The sequence below is a fragment of the Gopherus evgoodei genome, chromosome 4, assembly GCF_007399415.2.
Source record: "Gopherus evgoodei ecotype Sinaloan lineage chromosome 4, rGopEvg1_v1.p, whole genome shotgun sequence".
Lineage (NCBI taxonomy): Eukaryota > Metazoa > Chordata > Testudines > Testudinidae > Gopherus > Gopherus evgoodei.
Genome location: NC_044325.1, coordinates 124832607 through 124849658, shown reverse-complemented (window position 1 = coordinate 124849658; position 17052 = coordinate 124832607). Strand labels below are relative to the sequence as shown.

The 17052-nt window shown below is 45.4% G+C and overlaps 1 pseudogene; it reads right to left on the bottom strand.

The window, feature by feature from the left end:
* Nucleotides 1-7896: 7896 nt before the first annotated feature.
* LOC115651222 lies at nucleotides 7897-10826 on the bottom strand (annotated as a pseudogene).
* Between the last annotated feature and the right edge of the window lie 6226 nt (nucleotides 10827-17052).

The window sequence follows — 17052 nt, the reverse complement described above, 5'->3', positions numbered from 1 at the left end:
CAGTGAATCTCTTAATTAACTTGGTAAAACATCACCAGTGAGGAAGTGCAGAACAAGAAGGGGACTGGCTGAGCGAATGAGATATAATATCCTATAGCAACAGACATGGGTACATAACCGATGTAAGGGATAATGGGACTGGAGCACATGATTTATGAGGAGATGCTGAGGTAACTGGGATTGTTTAGTCTGCAGAAGAGAAAAATGAGGTGGGATTTGATAGCTGTTTTCAACAACTTGAAAGTGGGTTCCAAAGAGGATGGATCTAGACTATTCTCAGTGGTACCAGATGACAGAACAAGGAGTAATGGTCTCAAGTTTCAGTGGGAAAGGTTTAGGCTGGATATTAGGAAACACTATTTCACTAGGAGGGTGGTGAAGCACTGGACTGGGTTATCCAGGGAGGTGATGGAATCACCTTCCTTAGAGGTTTTTAAGGTCAGGCTTGACAAAGCCCTGACTGGGATGATTTAGTTGGGAATTGGTCCTGCTTTGAGCAGGGGGTTGGACTAGATGACCTCCTGAGGTCCCTTCCAACCCTAATATTCTATGATTCTATGACATGCATGTGTTTTGGGTTTGGGTATTAAATTTGACCTGATGTGTATTTATTTAAAGATTTAGGGTTACAGGATAGCAGATTCTTTTGGGTTGGAAAGGAATCATTTAATCCATCTCTCCCTGATCCATGTGGGGCAGATGGTTTGCTGGACTTGGACTCAGCTGAGCTGGGTTCATGCTTCTGCTCTGCCACAAACTGGACAAATCACTTAAAGTGCCCCATAGGACAGTACCTTCTTTACACTGATATCAAGTTAAAAAAAAAGTATCTCTCTTCCCTCTGATGTGTTGTAGTCTGCTCCGCAGAATTAAAGCAGTGAGTCAATTGCTGAGTAATGGAGGTGGGGGAATAAATAGTAAGGATTTTAAGGAAGACAGTTATGGAGAAAGGGAACAGCTCAAGGTTTTGAGGCTGAGAAATGGTGTCTTTCCCCTTTGTATCACCAGTTCCAATCCAGGGAGGAGGTGATTTCAAAGCAGGACATACCTTGGAAAGCAGGATTGTCTAATCCCGCTCAAGGACTGTGAGACCAGACAGATGATGGGTCTTGCAATGAGAGACAATTGTTTTCAGCTCTAGGTCACAGATCTTCTTGGTAAATTCTTAGAATGGAGAGGGGTAACCAGCAGTGTTCCCCAAGGGTCTGTCCTAACAGGGCCGGCTTTAGGAAGTACAGGGCCCAATCCAAACAGTTTCGATGGGGCCCCGGCAGAGATGACTAAAAAGCACATGTTAAAAAAATACATGGGTCTTGTACTCACCGGATGGTGCTCTGAGTCTTCGGCGGCACTTTGGCGGCGGGTCCTTCACTAGTTCCAGGTCTTCAGCGGCACTGAGTCACCCTCCACCTAAGTGCTGCCGAAGACCCAGAGCAAGTGAAGGACCTGCCACCAAAGACCCAGTGCGCCTCCAAGTGAGTAAAAATTAAAAAGGAGCCTCTAGCCAGGGAAGGGATTCTTACTGGAAGAGGTGCCCTCTTAGGAATGGGGCCTGATTCGGAGGAATTGGTGGAATAGTCCTAAAGCCGGCCCTGTGTCCTAGGACAAATCCTATTCAATTTATTCATAAATGATCTGGAGAAAGGGATAAACTGTGAGGTGGCAAAGTTTGCAGATGATACTAAACTGCTCAAGATAGTTAGGGCCAAAGCAGACTGTGAAGAACTTCAAAAAGATCTCACAAAACTAAGTGATTGGGCAACAAAATGGCAAATGAAATTTAAAGTGGATAAATGTAAAGTAATGCACATTGGAAAAATAACCCCAACTATACATACAATATGATGGGGGCTAATTTAGCTACAACTAATCAGAAGAAAGGTCTTGGAGTCATTGTGGACAGTTCTCTGAAGACATCCACGCAGTGTGCAGCGGCAGTCAAAAAAGCAAACAGGATTTTAGGTATCATTAAAAGGGAGAGAGAGAATAAGATGGAGAATATATTATTGCCCTTATATAAATTGAAGGTATGCCCACATCTTGAATACTACATACAGATGTGGTGTCCTCATCTCAAAAAAGATATACTGGCACTAGAAAAAAGTTCAGAGAAGGGCAACTAAAATGACTAGGGGTTTGGAATGGGTCCCATATGAGGAGAGATTGAAGAGGCTAGGATTTTTCAGCTTGGAAAAGAGGCGACTAAGGGGGGATATGATAGAGGTGTATAAAATCATGAGTGATGTGGAGAAAGTAGATAAGGAAAAGTTATTTACTTATTCCCATAATACAAGAACTAGGGGCCACCAAATGAAATTAATGGGCAGCACATTTAAGACAAATAAAAGGAGGTTCTTCTTCACACAGAGCACAGTCAACTTGTGGAACTTCTTGCCTGAGGAGGTTGTGAAGGCTAGGACTATAACAGGGTTTAAAAGAGAACTAGATAAATTCATGGAGGTTAAGTCCATAAATGGCTATTAGCCAGAATGGGTAAGGAATGGTGTCCCTAGCCCCTGTTTGTCAGATGGTGGGGATGGATGACAATAGAGAGATCATTACCTATTAGGTTCACTCTCTCTGGGGTACCTGGCATTGACCACTGTTGGTAGACAGGATACTGGGCTAGATGGACCATTGGTCTGACTCAATACCCAGAACCCCTTATGTTCTTTTTTTTTAACCACCATTTCAGTGGTTGGAACCAACATTCCATGTATGCAAACAGCACCACAGGGAAACCTAATGACATTATCTCAACAGTAGAGCAGATGCTGAGAACCGTTTTAACTGTGTGCACCCCTTTCCACAGCTTTTTTATTCTTCTAGAAAGTGGGACAGAACATGAGAAAGGCGAGTGTTTATTTGTCTGTAGTTCTATTACAAAATATTGCAGTTGCTCCCGGAAGGACTGAAAGAAGGAAATGAAATGAGTTGTGGCAATAAATAAATGTGTGGAGGCATATACCATTTGTGGTGGATTTGAATAAATGAATAAAGAAGGATGATGATGAGGAGGAAATGGTGTTCAGCTGGCTTATGCAAACCTTTCACTGCATGTAGGCAGCAGCCCTCTATCCTCAGAAAAACTGGAACATCATAAAAATTACAGAGAGAAATTCTTTCTGAGAATTGATCCTATGAAGGGAAAGTTTTCTGAAGTGCATGTTACTGTGCCCTAATAAAGAAGTTGGCTGAAAATCTGGATGCTACTGTGGTCACTAAAAATTATAAAAGCTCTTATGTCAGATAAAAGGTTGAATATTAGGAAACACTATTTCATTAGGAGGGTGGTGAAACACTGGAATGGGTTACCTTGGGAGGTGGTGGAATCTCCATCCTTAGAGGTTTTAAAGGTCAGGCTTGAAAAAGCCCTGGCTGGGAAGATTTAGTTGGGGATTGGTCCTGCTTTGAGCAGGGGGTTGGACTAGATGACCTCCTGAGGTCTCTCCCAACCCTAATATTCTATGATTCTAAAATGTTGACTAGTATTGTTTCTCTGGAATTTGACATTCCTGTGTGTACCCCAGAACCTGACAGGATTATAACACAAACCATAAACAAAAAACCCACCTCCAAGTACATTTGGCAATGTCCTTTCCCTTTTAGGGTCTTAAGTCCAATTACCCCAAAGTCCAACAACCCAAAAGTCTCTGGTCAGTGCCACTCCAGAATTCAAGAGTTTTTCTGCCGAGTTTTACCCCCTCCCCCCACCTGGGTGGAAAGGGGCACCTTACGTGGGCCAGGGTCAACTGCTCCACCTCTCCATGAAGTTCTGCTGCAGCCTTCACCACGACCCACTCCACCACACCAGATGTGCCGCTCCTCCAGCTGTCTCTGCAAACACTTCACTCTGCTCACTGCTCCATGGCTGCTCCAACATGCTGCAAACCACTCTGCTCTGCCAACTACTTAATGACAGATCTTCAGGCTCCACCACAGCTTAACACAGCACTCAGTGATCTCAGCTCAGCTCCTTCAGTGATTTCAGCTCTTAGTAGAAGAGCCCTGATGTTGGTGCACTATTGGCTCAACATGAATTCAGCTCAGCAGTCTTTAGATAGACTCCTAATGGAATCAAAATTAGCTCTACTCTTTAACAGTAGAGAGAAATGGCTGTACAATTGGTGTTCCAGGCCCTCATAAGGAGCCCAAACCATCAGATACACACATCAGTCCCCAACCTCTCTCTCTTCATTGGGTTTTGGAACCCATGTCCCATGTTTAGCAAGTACCACCCAACTGAGGTTGAGTCATCTCTGTCACAAAGCAGTCTCACAGCTCCCCATTCACACAATCAGGGTGACAAACTTTTTTTCCTCCTGCCCCAATAACAAAGAAATTGGGGATCCCAGAGCTGTTAAAATAACCATCCCAGTCTGCTGTGGGCTTATGCTAAGTGGGGGGTGGATGCCAATGCAAATCTTTCCCCACTCTGTGAAATTCTTGGAATTCTTTCCACATTCCCTACAATTCACCACCAGATGTCAGGGTAGCGCTCATCCTGACTCTGCTTACACCACTGTAGTTATACCTTTTAACTTTCCCTCCGACCCTCTGCCTTGGGGCTTCAGTTTTACCACCGTTGCTTTCAGTCATTTCTCATGTCTCTCTCATTTTCTGACTTGTATTATTTAATGTTGCAAAGTAGCTAGACTCACAGCTTGTGGAAAATCAAAATATAAAGCGTTAAATAAGACCAGACCAATCATAGCTGAGGGACCTTTCAATGTGATGCTGAAGCGAAAAATGTAATTGTTCTCTGCAGATGCTGCTACAAAATATCTCCAAGCATGCCAGCGCCCTCCTGATTCTTTTGCTAATTTTATTTATTTCCTATTTCTTATAGTCCATGAAACAGAGTTTAGGAATAGGAGCAGAAACAATGGGCTTCAACTGCAGCAAGGGAGGTTTAGGTTGGACATTAGGAAAAACTTCCTAACTGTCAAGGTGGGTCAGCACTTGAATAAGTTGTCCAGGAAGGTTGAGGAATGTCCATCATTGGAGATTTTTAAGAATGAGTTAGACAAACACCTGTCAGGGATGCTCTAGATAATACTCAGTCCTGCAATGAGTGCAGGGGACTAGAATAGATGACCTCGTAAGGTCCCCTCCAGTCCTATGATTCTATGATCTCAGAAAGGGCCTGCACCAGAGGGTGGGGTGGGCTTGGGGAATGCCAGTTTATGCTTGACATTCAGCTCCACTGTAACCCCCACCACATGCACACACATAGTGCCAAGTGCTCACCAAACACACACAGAGAGACAGAGTGCCCACAACACACACACACAGCCTGACACTGAGCTCAATCAGAATGCAGAATAATCTCTGCTGGGAAGCTGGGACAGCTATAATATTTCCAATCAGCCTGAATAAAGCGAACTGAAGGGGATTCTGCTGCCCTGGCAGGGAGATAGAACTAGATTTCCCAACTGGTATTTTAGATCAGCACCTTCTCTGAGGCCTGGTTTATGCTTAAAAATTAGATCAACCAAGCTCCATCACACAGAGCAGGGAAACTTTTCATACTATGTTCGAGGCAGTTAGCTTGTACTGACTTTCAGTGTAATTCTTCCATGGACGTGGATTAACTACATCAATGGAAAAACCCTTCCATCAATGTGGAAAACCTCTACATGATGGTGCTGCTGCACATGATAGCTGAGTCAATGCACAAATGTGTTAAACATACTCCTAATAGGTTTGTCCCAAAACAATGTGTGTGTGTGCAGGGAGGATTTAGGTTCTAGTGGCAATGCAGCCACCATAGGAGGCAGTTGTGGTCCTTCCCTCTGTAATTTTTAGCCCAGTAATTGGGGTGCTCACCTGTGAGGTGGGAGACCTGGGTTGAATTCCCACTTTTCTCCAGTGATTGGGCAAAGCCATATGTGACACTGCACTCCATATGCTTTATTATTTCTATGTCTAGAGTTAAGAGAATAAGATATAAACTTGTAGACATATTAAGTGGAGGCCATTAAGTGTGTTTCAGAATCAATGAACTGTGAATGGCTCTGTTTACCTGCAAGCCTTCCAGTGTACTTGTGGGGTAACCCAGGAAGAATGGAGACTGGGGTCTGACAGTGACATGTGACCATGTCACCAGAGACTGAAATCCATCTTGAAGCTGATACTTTTCCCGAGGGGGGTGTATTCCAAAGAAGGGTTTCCCGCCTTGGGGAAGTTCTATATCAAGTGGGAGAAGGCAAACAATGAGTGTTTTCAGCTGGCTTAAGAAATGACCTCTCCACCCCACAAAGGGTGGGTAGGCAAAGGCTGGACCAAGGTCAGAAAAGGCATCTGACCTGAAAAGTATTTTACATGAACTAACAGCTTGGATGAGAAGATAACATCTGTAACTGATTTCTGAGCGCATTAAGCCTAGTCTTCCTTGTTTTGTTTTGCTTTGTAACTTTCTCTGTTCTGTCTGTTTACTTAAAACTATTTAAATTCAACTTTTCCTACTTAATAAAATCACTTTTGTTTGTTTATAAACTCGGGGCTTGTCTACATCAGAAAGTTGCAGCGCTGGTGAGGGAGTTACAGCGCTGCAACTTTGAGAGTGTCCACATCTGCAGGGCATCACCAGCGCTGCAACTCCCTCTTTGCAGCGCTGGCCGTACTCCCGTTTTGTCTCGGGTGTAGAGGATCCAGCGCTGGTGATCCAGCGCTGGTAATGCAATGTAGACACTCACCAGCGCTTTTCTTGACCTCCGTGGAAGGAGGAAGCCTCTGGTAATCAAGCTGGTTTCCTTTCCCGGTTTGCCCTCTCGGTCCCGGAGCCAGCCAGCAAACCGCAGGGAAGGAGACCTGCTTGCTCGGGGTTCCGGGACCGAGAGAGCAAACCGGGAACGCCGCGGTTTGCTCTCTCGGTCCCGGAGCCAGCCAGCAAACCGCGGGGAAGGAGACCTGCTTGCTCGGGGTTCCGGGACCGAGAGAGCAAACCGGGAACGCCGCGGTTTGCTCTCTCGGTCCCGGAGCCACCCAGCAAACCGCAGGGAAGGAGACCTGCTTGCTCGGGGTTCCGGGACCGAGAGAGCAAACCGGGAAAGGAAACCAGCTTCGCCGCGGTTTGCTCTCTCGGTCCCGGAACCCCGAGCAAGCAGGTCTCCTTCCCTGCGGTTTGCTGGGTGGCTCCGGGACCGAGAGAGCAAACCGCGGCGTTCCCGGTTTGCTCTCTCGGTCCCGGAACCCCGAGCAAGCAGGTCTCCTTCCCTGCGGTTTGCTGGGTGGCTCCGGGACCGAGAGAGCAAACCGCGGCGTTCCCGGTTTGCTCTCTCGGTCCCGGAACCCCGAGCAAGCAGGTCTCCTTCCCCGCGGTTTGCTGGCTGGCTCCGGGACCGAGAGAGCAAACCGCGGCGTTCCCGGTTTGCTCTCTCGGTCCCGGAACCCCGAGCAAGCAGGTCTCCTTCCCTGCGGTTTGCTGGCTGGCTCCGGGACCGAGAGAGCAAACCGCGGCGAAGCTGGTTTCCTTTCCCGGTTTGCTCTCTCGGTCCCGGAACCCCCCTTGAAGCCGCCCAACAGCGCTGCAGTGTGGCCACATCTAACACCACTTGCAGCGCTGGTTGCTGTAAGTGTGGCCACTCTGCAGCGCTGGCCCTATACAGCTGTACTAATACAGCTGTAACAACCAGCGCTGCAAAATTTTAGATGTAGACATGGCCTCAGTATACACTGTGCACTTGGGTTTCCGGCATTTCCTGTGATACTTCCTGTGTTTTGTCCACTGATCTGAGTTGGGGCCTGCAGACCTTATTGGAATATGAGCATATTAATAATACTAACAATATAATAATGAACAATACGACCTGTAAAATTACATTGCAATTGGATGGGAATTGAATTCACCTGTTTCCACTCCCCATCATAAAACCAGTACAGAGTTAAACAGATTCAGGAATTGGTTAGGAGTTTATTCATTGCTCTCCTCAGAGCGTCCTTCACCTCCATGTTCCTCAGGCTGTAGATGAGGGGGTTCAATATGGGGATCACCAGCGTGTAAAACGCTGAGGCCACTTTGTCTGTGTCCATGGAATAGCTGGAAGTGGGACGTAAATACGTGAAGAGTTGGGTGCCATAAAGCAGGACCACCACAGTCAAGTGGAAAGAATAGGTGGAGAAGGCTTTGTGCCAGCCCTCAGTGGATCTTCAGGATGGTGGAGATGATATAGACATAGGAGAGGAGCACAGTCTCAAAGCTGATCACTGTGATGCAGCAAGTGAAAATAAAGATCACAATCTCATTGATGCAGGTGTCAGAGCAAGAGAGCACCAACAACGGGGGGATGTCACAGTAGAAATGATTGGTGATGTTGGAACTGCAGAATGACAGCCGAAATATAAAATACGTGTATATCATTGAATCCACAAACCCCACAGCGTACACCCCAGCCACAATCCATTTACAACACTGCTGGACATAGTGACCATATAGAGCAGTGGGTTACAGATGGCCACTTAACGGTCATACGCCATCACAGCCAGCAAGAGGCACTCAACATCTGTAAAAACAGAGAGATTCATTTGCACAGCACAGGCAAAGTATGAAATGCTTTTCTTCTCGGTTATGAAATTCAGCAGCATCTTAGGGGAAATTATCGAGGATAAGCAGAGGTCATAGAAAGACAAATTACTGAGGAAAAAGTACATGGGGGTGCGGGTCAATCATGATTAACAAGATCATCCCTCCATTTCCCACCAGGGTGTCACCATAAATCAGTAGAAACACCCCAAAGAGGGGGACCTGCAGCTCCAGATGATGTCAGTCCTGAGAGAATGAACTCAGTCACCTCAGAGTGATTTCCTTTTTCTATTTCCTCTGAACACAGATCTGGCAGCTACAGAGATGTGGGCAGGTGAATGGTGCAGAAAACTTGTCTCTTCTCTGTAATAAGGTAAGTGAACATAAATGGAGATCAGTTTCTTAATGGACATCTGTATCTGCTCAGGAAAGGACTTAGCCCGCAGAGCCAGATTTTCACAGCTCGTAATTCCAGGTGTTTAAGATGCACACACTGTGCAAATACGGTGACATGCAGGTTAATCATTCCCCACACATAAACACTCCTGATCACTAACCCGAACAGTAAACAATGACTTGTGACTCTGCTGTGAGACAATCAGTTAGAAGAGATTATTCCTTACCTAAAGAAAGGATGAGAGTAACGGAGTGTCAATCTTTCCACTCTCTTTGAGCAAGGTGAGCTCTGTGGCTTGGCATGTCGGGTTGGGGTAACATTGCTTACTGTGCTAATTAAGCTTTTTGGCATTTACTTCAGCCTATATGAAAACCCAGAGACACAACGGAAAGAACTGTCTTCGGTGACTACGTAATTGGCTATTTTCTTGCAACCAAGGAGGTCGCTCCTTTAGCTGAAGGGGTAGAAGTTGGAACTGAGGCGTTTAGTGCTGGAGGTCTTGAATTCAATACCTGCTGATCACCATGGCGTCCGTGTGTGTGTGATTGTAATTCAGGACAATAGCACTTACCTGCTGCGAAGAGAGAGAGTGATGTGTTGGTGTTTCCCCATCGTCAGAAACTGTCAGTTTGGAGCATGCGGGAAGTTTTATACTGAGATGTGTGACCTATGGGACATGATTCCAGAAGCAACTGGGAATACCTGAGCTCAGAGAGACACAACACCTAATTAATGGGTTCAGTGAACCAAAGCCACCTTGGTGTAATTGGTGCCCTGGGGATTAATTTGACCAACGCTTTCTTACTGTGTTATTAAATGATGCAATTTCTACCAGAGTTACAGAGTATGAGGTTAGGGGTACATTTCATCCTGCTGTTTTCAGCGTAAGCCAGGTACTGCGTAGATCTGATCCACAAAGGGGTTTTTTGTTTGTTTGTTTGTTTTTGGTGGAGACCAAAATCTTTTTGCTAAAAACTTAATATTTCAACACGGAAATATCACGGAGGTGCCTCAGATACTATACACCACCAATCTCTTCAATGGGCCAGGCTCCCCGGCTGGATTACATCCCCTCATGATGCATGATGGTCTCTCCTCTTGCTGAACTGCCTTGGAACTTCACCAGAGTCCCACAGCCATGGTATGGGGAGGAGAAAAGTTTGGTATTTTGATGGAAAGCTGATAATTTCCAGAGGAAAAATAATTTTATGGAAAAAATAGTTGATTGAAAATCCAATTTCCCATAAAAAAATCTTCCGAAGAAAAACATTCAACCAGCCTTAGCAATAAATTTGGATTCAAAGGAACAGAAAGTTAGAAACAGATGAAATGTACTAATTGTTTGCCGCTGTAGCTGTTATCTTCTCAGCCGTTCCTGGTTTCAGAATCACCTCATTGTCCTGGGACCAAGAGGTGGAATGTAAAAACTGTAAGACATGTAAGAGTACTCCAGATTATCTAGCTATTTATGGCATGCCAATCATCATGGTATCCTTTTTCCTCCTGAGCTTCTCTGGTCATCACATAATCTCCATAAATCAAAATAAGTGAACCTATATTTCCTACTTTGCAAGGGAAGGTCATAGGATACCACAGTGATCAAAAATTTGGTTCTCTAAATAAATGTAAAAAATAAAATATCAGAATAACCTATGTATAAACAAAGTGCAGCTGTTGCTTAATATTGTATGTAACAAAAAGGTATAAATGCTTGCTGTAATTGTTTACCTAAAAAAGCAAAAATTATTTAGCTTTCTCCCTCCATGCAATTGCTAAAAATAATAAAGTATCTAATTTGCTGCACTCAACCAAAACGTAAAAACTATGTTTTTCTCCAACACTTCCTAGGTTATTCCCTAAAGTAGCAAATATAGGTTTACTCACTGTGCTCGATGGAGACCACATGATGACCAGAGGAACTCAGGAGGAGACCATAGCATGCTATGGACTTCTGTAATTCACAAAACTATCCCTCTTGCATGTATATTATCAATAAACTTTGTTTTATTGTTTTATCTAATCCAGTGTGTTTAAATAGAAGTATCTGAGAAACTAAGTTGTGTGCATGTTAGTGCTTCTAAAGAAATAAAGGACAATGTAAATGTATAGTCCAGAAGAGGACTGGGCAGCACAGGACATATATTTCGGGAGGGAAATCAAAGACTAGGGTGTGTATTGGGTTCCCCTGGCAGTATAAATAAGGGTGGTGAGAGCCTGAGTGTAACCCAACTATTCCTGGCCAGGCTGCAGTTACAAACACATGCTCAGGGTGTGATTTGCCTGCTAGATGGTTGTTTGTGAGTGGCCCAGGTGGAAGCCACTTCAGCAAGGCATTGCAAGGTTGCAGACAGGTGTGACACAGCTGCTGATTGGTCTGGGTTGGACCCTGGTATGTCATAGCCAGCAACCTAGAAAATATCCCAGTAACACCACAGGTGTGCTGCTGACTGACAGTAGTGTTTGATTGACATGAAAGGGTGAGGTTACCACAGGGATGGGCCCATGCACTGATCCATGGCTGCAGATGAACAAGGACGTTGTTGTCATCACCTCCCCCCAAGGAGATCCATGGCAGGCCCAGTGATGACACTTCTCTTTCTCACTATGGCAGCAGAAATTATCCACCATGGGTGTTCAGGCTTGGCTGGTATTATCAGTGCTTCAGGGCATGTTGATGTCCCCTTCTACTAAGTGGTGCCAACGTCTGAGGCATTGCAGGGTTGATTGTATTAAGAGGAAATATTGATCATCCAAATCAGCTCTATTCTTTGTTATAATCCTTAGTGGATAGGTGTTAAAGAATGTACGCAAAGTCCTGCTTCCCTGAACACCAGTATAAACAGCCAACCGCCAGAAGTCTCTATATTCAGAAACTCCCAAGTCTGTCACCCCAGGTCTGTGCCCAGGAAACACTATGCCCTTACTTCCTCCAGAAGTCAAACTCACAACTCCTCCTTCTGGCTTCTCTGCCTTCTGTGACCCATAGGTGCCTGGGGCAGTCCTCACTGAAAATGCCAATGTCATGGCAGGCTGAAAAAAAGGATGATATTCCCCAAACTGGTGGTTAACACTGAAGATCTCTGCAGATGCTGCTACAAAGTATGCCCAAGCATGCCAGCTCCCTCTTGATTCTTTCCTTAATTTTATTTACTTCCTATAACTTATAGTCTGTGAAACAGAGTGTAATGTTGCACCCCATAATGCTTTATAGAAATATGGTAATGGCTTTAAATATGACATAACTGGAATATTATTTATGCTAGACAGGCCATGTAACATATCTCTGCAAAGGTTATTATCTACTGCAGGGGTCAGCAATCTTTCAGAAGTGCTGTGCTGAGTCATCATTTATTCACTCTGATTTAAGATTCCGCGTGCCAGTCATACATTTTAAGAAGGTCTTTTTCTATAAGTCTATAATATATAACTAAACTATTGTTGTATGTAAAGTTAATACGGTTTTTAAAATGTTTAAGAAGCTTCATTTAAAATTAAATTAAAATGCATAAGAGCCTCTGGACCGGTGGCCAGGAAGTAGGCAGCTCAGGTGCTGCCTTTGGCACATGTGCCATAGGTTGCCTACCCCGATCTACTAAATACATTCATCCTATTTGTATGCATGTATCATTTTTTTACTACAAGTTATGAACACTGGCTGTGTATGTCACAAACAGATAGCTAAGGGTTAATGTTCTTTTACCTGGAAAAGAGTAATCTGAAACACCTGACCAGAGGACCAATCAGGAAACAAGACTTTTTCAAATCTGGGTGGAGGGAAGTTTGTGTCTGAGTTCTTTGTTTTTGTCTTGTGCCTGTACTCTCTCTTGGCTATGAGAGGATTTCTGTCTCCTGCTTTCTAATCTTCTGTTTCCCAGTTGTAAGTACAGAAAGGACAGTGGTTTATATGTTTTTTTTGTATTTACATGTGTGTAGTTGCTGGAGTGTTTTGAATTGTATTCTTTTTGAATAAGGCTGTTTATTCATATTTCTTTTAAGCAATTGACCCTGTATTGTCACCTTAATACAGAGAGACCATTTTTATGTATTTTTTCTTTCTTTTTTACATAAAGCTTTCTTTTTAAGACCTGTTGGAGTTTTTCTTTAGTGGGGAACTCCAGGGAATTGAGTCTGTAGCTCACCAGGGAATTGGTGAGAGGAAGAAGTCAGGGGGAAATCTATGTGTGTTAGATTTGCTAGCCTGACTTTGCGTTCCCTCTGGGTGAAGGAGGGGAGTGGGGGGGGAGCTTAGCTCTCTCTCTCGGTACCTATTTCCAGGACTGGAAATAGAGAGGTTGGAATCCCTCTGTTTAGATTCACGGAGCTTGCTTCTGTGTATCTCTCCAGGAACCCAGGGAGGGAACACCTGGAGTGGGGCAGGGAAATGGTTTATTCCCCTTTGTTGTGAGACTCAAGGAATTTGGGTCTTGGGGTCCCCAGGGAAAGTTGTTGGGGGGACCAGAGTGCCCCAAAACAGTCTAATTTTTTGGGTGGTGGCAGCTTTACCAGGTCCAAGCTGGTAACTAAGCTTGGAGGTTTTCATGCTAACACCCATATTTTGGACGCTAAGGTCCAAATCTGGGAAATATGTTATGACATGAGTGGCAGTGGTGAGATAGATAGAATCCAGAAGCCAGTAGGAATAGTATATTTTTCTTTTCTCTGCTAGGGGCTTTTAAGCAGAGAGAAACAGTTTGGTTTTAAAAGGAACCAGAGAGAATTTTTTTTTCTGCTCTCTCTGGCAGTTGTGGCTTGCATATTAATCAAGGAACCATTAAGGAACTATTACGAGTCTTTTGTCACACAATAGCACTCCCATTAGGAGGCAATTACCAGCACAATACACATGCAAATAAAGTGGTTTTTCTGGTTTACATTTAAAAGATTAGCTAGAGGAAGAAAGGGAAAAAGGCACTGTTGCTATGCAGACCCCAGGAGGCAACAGAGAACCTGCAGTTCAGAAGATAAACACTGGAGGGCACCCCAACACAAGAAAACAGGAACCATGCCTAACAAGACAAAAATGGAGGCTAAAGAACAAATCAAAGACGCCGAGCACAGGCGAGATATGGAAAAAAAACTACAAGATATGGAGCTAAGGGAAAGAGAAAAAGAGACTACCCACAGGAGAGAGCTGGAACTCCTGAGGGAAACCCACCCACAGGCCATGGAATTAGAAAAGGCTAAGCAACATGCTCCAGCCAATCCTAACAACCCTTCACCAATTATGGTTCCACATCCTAGGAAATTTCCCACCTACAAGGCAGGTGATGACACTGAGGCCTTCTTGGAAAATTTTGAAAGAGCCTGTCTTGGGTACAGCATCTCTGAAGACCAGTACATGGTAGAATTGAGACCACAGCTCAGTGGACCTTTAGCAGAGGTGGCGGCTGAAATGCCTAAGGAGCAAATGAACGACCGTAAACTTTTTCAAATCAAGGCCAGATACAGAATGGGGATAACCCCGGATCATGCCCGTCGGCGTTTCAGAACCCAAAAGTGGAAACCAGATATGTCATTTCCCAAACATGCCTACTACGTTGGGAAAAATTATGAGGTCTGGATATCAGGACACAATGTTAAATCCTTGGAAGAACTGCACCTCCTCATATAAATGGATTAGTTCTTGGATGGTGTTCCTGAGGACATAACACGGTACATACAAGATGGAAAACCCAAAAATCTCACAGAGGCGGGGGAGATTGGAGCCAGATGGATGGAAGTGGCAGAAAGCAAGAAAGCTACTGTCAAGGGGAACAAATACCCCAGGGGGCACACCAACCATAAAACCTACAACCGAGGAAAGCCACAGACGCCCTATTCTTCCACCTCACCAGTCTCCAGTAACTCATCTCGATCCAGTGACCAGTCAGATGGAAGATGCTTTAAGTGTAATGAACTGGGACATATCAAGGCCAACTGCCCAAAGACCGCCAACTGAGTGCAGTTCATTACACCACCATCACCCAAAAGATCCCCAGGCCCAGATGCCTCTCAAATACCCTTGGAGCGAAAGGAAAATATGAGAGTGGGTGGAAAGAAGGTTACTGCGTGGAGAGACATGGGGGCACAAGTGTCAGCTATCCACCAATCCTTCGTAGACCCCAAATTCATCAACCCAAAGGCCCAAATGACAATTTACTCCTTCATGTCACAAGCTGTAGACTTGCCTATAGCTGAACTGCCTGTCCAGTACAAAGGCTGGTCAGGAATGTGGACTTTTGCAGTCTATGACAATTATCCTATCCCCATGCTACTGGGGGAAGACTTGGCCAACCAGATGAAGCGGGTCAAGAGAGTGGGAATGGTTACATGTAGCCAAACCAGGCAAGCTTCCAGACCCATTCCTGTTCCTGAGCCATCCACAGGTGCCCCGTCTGTGTTACCAGAGACCCAGACAGAGGTAGTGGACCCGGATTCCATGCCAACCACTGAAACAGCCACAGCACCTCCAATCCCAGGCCCGGAACTGGAACAGCAACCAGCACCAGCAATTGCAACCACATCTTCAAACTCAAGGCCAGAGGGCGCCAGCGAGCCAGAACTGGCAGAAGCAACAGACAGCCATACCCAAAAGGCTTAGCCAGAGCCTGAAATACCCTCAGGTGCACCAGCAGAGAGCGATTCACCAGCAACGGAAACAACCCCATCACCTACATCGCTTCCAGAGGGACCAAGTCCAAGTCCCCAGTCTGAGGAAGAACTGGTAACCCCAGCCTCAAGGGAACAGTTCCAGACTGAGCAGGAAGCAGATGACAGTCTTCAGAAAGCTTGGGCGGCAGCACAGAGCACCCCACCACCTCTCAGCTCTTCTAATCGATCCCGGTTTGTTATAGACCAAGAACTTTTATACAAGGAGATTCTTTCTGGTGGACACCGGGAAGAATGGCAGCTGCAAAAACAGTTGGTGGTTCCAACTAAGTACCGGGGGAAGCTCTTAAGCTTAGCCCATGATCATCCCAGTGGCCATGCTGGGGTGAACAGAGCCAAGGACTGGTTGGGGAAGTCCTTCCACTGGGAGGGGATGGGGAAGGACGTTGCCAAGTATGTCCAGTCTTGTGAGGTATGCCAAAGAGTGGGAAAACCCCAAGACCAGGTCAAGGCACCTCTCCAGCCACTCCCCATAATTGAGGTCCCATTTCAGCGAGTAGCTGTGGATATTCTGGGTCCTTTCCCAAAAAAGACGCCCAGAGGAAAGCAGTACGTACTGACTTTCATGGACTTTGCTACCCGATGGCCGGAAGCAGTAGCTCTAGGCAACACCAGGGCTAACACTGTGTGCCTGGCCCTAACAGACATTTTTGCCAGGGTAGGTTGGCCCTCCGACATCCTTACAGATTCAGGATCTAATTTCCTGGCAGACACCATGAAAGAACTGTGGGAAACTCATGGGGTGAACCACTTGGTTGCCACCCCGTACCACCATCAAACCAATGGCCTGGTGGAAAGGTTTAATGGAACTTTGGGGGCCATGATACGTAAATTTGTCAACGAACACTCAAATAATTGGGACCTAGTGTTGCAGCAGTTGCTGTTTGCCTACAGGGCTGTACCACATCCCAGTTTAGGGTTTTCACCATTTGAACTTGTGTATGGTCACGAGGTTAAGGGGCCATTACAGTTGGTGAAGCAGCAATGGGAGGGGTTTACGCCTTCTCCAGGAACTAACATTCTAGATTTTGTAAACAACCTACAAAGCACCCTCTGACACTCTTTAGCCCTTGCTAAAGAAAACCTAAAGGATGCTCAGGAAGAGCAAAAGGCCTGGTATGACAAACATACCAGAGAGCGTTCCTTCAAGGTAGGAGACCAGGTTATGGTCTTGAAGGCGCAACAGGCCCATAAGATGGAAGCATCATGGGAAGGGCCATTCACGGTCCAAGAGCGCCTGGGAACTGTGAACTACCTCATAGCATTTCCCAATTCCTCACTAAAGCCTAGAGTGTACCATGTTAATTCTCTCAAGCCTTTCTATTCCAGAGTCTTACAGGTTTGTCAGTTTATAATCCAGGGAGATGATGCTGAGTGGCCTGACAGTGTCTACTACGAAGGGAAAAAAGACGGTGGCGTGGAAGAGGTGATCCTCTCAACCACCCTGGAATGTCTGCAGCGGCGACAAATCAAGGAGCTGTGC